Genomic DNA, 5,151 nt, shown 5'->3' with positions numbered 1-5,151 from the left:
TTTATTGTGTCCATTAGATTATTTTATTTGTTTGTGCTACGTGTTTATTGTGTTCATTAGATTGTTTTATTTGTTTGTGCTACGTGTTTATTGTGTCCATTAGATTGTTTTATTTGTTTGTGCTACGTGTTTATTGTGTCCATTAGATTGTTTTATTTGTTTGTGCTACGTGTTTTAGAGACTATAGTTTGATCCTTGTTTGTTTGTTTTAAATTTCTAAATTGTGTTATTTTCTATTTTTGCATTTTTATTTTTTATTTTAAATCGTTTTCCGTTTCTTGTTATTGCACTTTCGAATTGTGATTATTTCCTTAAGAAGAATGAACACTTCATGTAGTTTGATTTATTTTTACTAGGTAATATTTTCTAGTTATGCTTGCAAATCAGTAAAAAAAAAGGAGACAAAGGAGAACAAATCCGCTGCATTAGGGCAATCAAGACTTAGTAATTGTATTCACTTCGGAGCAGAGATTCACCGCTGGTGAGACCTTTTTCAATACGAAAGCAATATTCTGCTTAAAGTAGTCTCACAGCGATCGGCGAGAGCGCGCAGCTCCGGATTATGAAGTTATCCAAGAGAAAGATACTTTGAATTATGATAGAATGCAGTGAAGGAAAATTGAATCAAAGTTTTCTTTAGGTGCAAACGGTGCCGCTTTATGGTATTTCAGACGCTTAGGAACCATCGAACAGACTGGGTGTCTATATTTTATGGACCGGAGCCCGAATGCCAATGGATTGGAAGATGGTTCACTGGAGGAAGTCCTCCCTTGCTGCGGATCATGATAAATTTTACTTCACATTCAATGGAGTAAATCATAAAACTGAGGAGACCATGATTGCCCGAGGGACTGCTTCCAATGTTTCAGTATTTTAGAGGTTATGTGGAAGTATAAGCTGTTCATGGTTCTGTCCTCACTCAATTGGAAGCTGAAATTTCATCTAAATCGTTCACTTTGATAACTTCTATTGTTATAAAGACTAACTTTTTTCCTTTTTATCTTCTTTTATTTCACGATGTAACAAAGTAGCAGTTGTCAAACGTACGATTAGTTGCTCTATCCACTTAATTATTTACATTACATTTACCTTATGCTGCTTGGTCGGCTATTTACATATTTTAATATGCTGAGCTATTTGAACCGTATAGAACGTATGGAGATTATAAATATAGCTCAGATTTCTTTTTTTATATATAAGATATAAGCTGTACTAAAATGAAAAGAAACGACCAATCAACTTAACTATCATGCAGAATTCGTTTGTATAACGAACATTTTATATTTTATTTTTATATTCATTTAAATATGTTGTTAACTATACCACGTATCAAAATAAAATAAGAGTAAAACTATGAAACATGAATGAAGAATTTGGAGGTAATGTAAGAGAGGAATTTATACAAAGCATGTGAGCATATATAAAGTTAGCAGTTTCACAGGAAGACTATTCATATCTTTCGGTTAAACTCTGATTTCTCTGTTTTTCCATTCTACTACATAACTTAATAATAGCCAGGACAAGCACTCTTCAGCCTCTTTCTTTGCTTACTTAAACAATTACATAGCTTTTCAACAACAATGATGCTCATGAAAAATCACCTGACAGCGAACGCCTCGCATAATCTAATCTCATGTAAGAGCAGTCTAACACTCTCATTCGTCGGCTGATGACGCTTAACGTCAACTTTAGGTTTTCAAGGGAGGTTTTACAGAGCTCGCTTCAAGCAAATGGTCCATCACATTCACATTTTTGGGGTAATGCGAGAGAGCATCGGTGCCGCTTGTCTGGGTAGATTTCAGTCTCTTTGTTGGACATGATGAGAAGTTTTTTTGTTTTTTTTTTCTTGGGTGTTAATTCAGGCTTAACATCACCAAACGCTAATCTAAAACGCAAGTTCTTTGCCAACGAATACAAACTTTTTATACCAGATTAAAAAAAATACTAAAAACCTCGATATAATTTCCTGTTGTTGTCTCAAGCGGTTAGTCCGTACTAAGGCACGAAGAAACTCTTCTCTGTTACATCTCTGATAACACAGATATAATCTTTTACGTAAACACAGGTATATTTGTTTGCTACAACCATGACTTGATGACTTGACGGGTATATTAATCTGTATAAAATTGTGTACATTGAATTTATTTGTTTTGTTTTGACAGTGATATACTAGAGGGAAAGCAGCTAGTCATCACCACTCATCACCAACTCTTGGGCTATTCATTTATCAAAGAATAGTGGGATTGACCGTCACATTATAACGCCTCCCACAGCTGAAATGGCGAGCATGTTTGGTGGGACGAGGATTCGAAACTCGCGACCATGTATCATGAAATGACTAGATGCTTATGAATAATTTTCTATATACAATTGTCTACAACATTTATGGCTAGACAGGCATAATCTTCTATATAAAGTTGTCTGCAACCTTCATGGGTAGAACGATATAATCATCTACATAAAATTATCTACAATGGTTATAGTTAGACGGATATATAATCTTCAATATAAAATTATCTACAATGGTTATAGTTAGACAGATATATAATCTTCAATATAAAATTATCTACAATGGTTATGGCTAGACAAACGTAATCTTCTTTGTAAAGTGTCTATTATGGCCACGGCTAGACAGGTATAATCTACATAAATTGTCTATAGTGATTATGACTAGACGGGTATAGTCTTCTATATAAAATTGTCTACAATGGTTATGGATAGACGGGTATAATCTTTATAAAGTGTCGACCACGGTCACGGTTAGATGGGTATAATCTTCTTTATAAAGTGTCGACCACGGTCACGGTTAGATGGGTATAATCTTCTTTATAAAGTGTCGACCATGGTCACGGCTAGATGGGTATAATCTTCTTTATAAAGTGTCGACCATGGTCACGGCTAGATGGGTATAATCTTCTTTATAAAGTGTCGACCATGGTCACGGCTAGATGGGTATAATCTTTATAAAGTGAAGTGTCTACAACGGTTGTGGCTAGATGGCTATAATTTGCAATACGACTTATATAATCTTTACGTAAAATTGCTTTTGCAGCTTTTAAGCTTTAATCACGCACTGTCTTTGCTAAATAGATATAGCATTCTCAATAGAAATAGAAAATAATAAAACCTTTTCCATAAAACTATCTTTAAAACAGTCATCGCTAGAATGGTGTAATCTTCACTACAGGAGTGGTAATGGCTAGATCGTATGATATTCATTATAAAACTGCCATCACAACGTTCATGGCTAGAATGGTGTAATCTTCACTACAGGAGTGGTAATGGCTAGATCGTATGATATTCATTATAAAACTGCCATCACAACGTTCATGGCTAGAATGGTGTAATCTTCACTACAAGAGTGGTAATGGCTAGATCGTATGATATTCATTATAAAACTGTTATCACAACGTTCAAGGATAAAATGGTGTAATCTTCACTACAAAAGTATTATAACAACGGTGTAATATTCACGAGAAGCTTTCCTCCAAACGGTCTTGGCTAGATTACTGTAATCTTCACTAGAGAACTGTCATCATAACGTTCACAGCTAGTATTGTATCATCTTTATTAGGGAAACGTCGTCACAACGGACATGGATATATAAGTATAATCTTCTTTTGAAAACACTAATTACATCAGCCATTAATAGAATGTTATAATATTCTAAGTGAAAATGTTATCACAACGATCAAGGCTAGAATGCTATAACCTTCATTAGAGAAGTGTTATCACAACGATCATGACTATAATGATATAACCTTCATTAGAGAAGTGTTATCACAACGATCATGGCTATAATGATATAACCTTCATTAGAGAAGTGTTATCACAACGATCATGGCTATAATGACGTAATCTTCATTAGAGAAGTGTTATCACAACGATCGTAGCTAAATTGGTATAATTTTCACTAGAAAACTATCATAATAAGTCATGGCTGGAATGGTGTAATCTTGAATAGAAAGCTATCATCAAACGGCTAAAATTTCAATGGTATGATTTGCACTAGAAAATTGTCATCACAACGTTGGTAGCTGGACTGACATATTCTCCACCTGTTACCACAAATATCATGGCTAATAGCGTATAATTTCATTAGAAAATTGTCATCACAACGTTGGTAGCTGGACTGACATATTCTCCACTTGTTGCCACAAATATCATGGCTAATAGCGTATAATTTCATTAGAAAACTGTCCTCGCAACGGGTATTACCAGAAATGCATAATCTTAACCAGAAAACTCTCAACATACCAGTCATTATTAGAATGATATAATCTTTACTGGGAAGTTGTCATCAGAACCGTTAAGGCTACAATAGTGTAATCTCCACTAGAAAACTTTTCAGAAGTGTTTTGGTTAGAATGGTACAATCTTCAATAGGAAACTGTCATCGACACGGTATTGAGAGTAGAACTCTCTTCACAATCATGAAGACTAGAAGTGTCTAATCTTCCAGACGATATACTATGTTCGTATACACGATTCTGATTGGTTACGTATGTGTAATTTTTCACATGAAGCTGTCTTTAGTGTTCAATGTTAAAAGTGTATAATATTCCTCATACTAACCTGTTTTCTCCACAGTTACATATATACTGATATAGTGTAGTCAATGAAATTCACTTCGCCTTATTCCTGGCTACATTATATAATACATGAAATATATTCATTAAACGGGCATAATCATCCCACGAAGAGGTTACAATAATACAACCAACGTATTCTCAAGGCGGTTTGACTGGCATTACAGGATGTTGTTATAACCATCGTCATGGCTAGACTGGTAGAATACTACATAATAATCTATGTTCACTATAGTCTGGGATAAGGCAGATATTATATTTTCTATGTAACATTGGCTTTGATATGGTCATGGCTAGAAAAGTGTAATTTTCTACATTTTGTAAAAATATTAAGTTCTAAGAACAGAGAAGTATAATCGTCAACACAAAATTATTTTTATTAAGGTCATGGATAGATTGCTATAAGTTTTCAAGACGGAATTGTCTTCAATACATTCATGTCTAGACAGATAAATTATTTCAAATTAAACTCCCTTCACGATTGGTCGGATAGGTTGATACAACCCAGTGACTTCATCACGACCAATGTTAGAAAGATGCGATCCTGTGACTTTAAATTGTC

This window comes from Limulus polyphemus, unplaced genomic scaffold (genome assembly GCF_000517525.1).
Source record: "Limulus polyphemus unplaced genomic scaffold, Limulus_polyphemus-2.1.2 Scaffold3632, whole genome shotgun sequence".
In the NCBI taxonomy this organism is placed as follows: Eukaryota; Metazoa; Arthropoda; class Merostomata; order Xiphosura; family Limulidae; genus Limulus; species Limulus polyphemus.
This window is presented reverse-complemented; position numbering follows the sequence as displayed.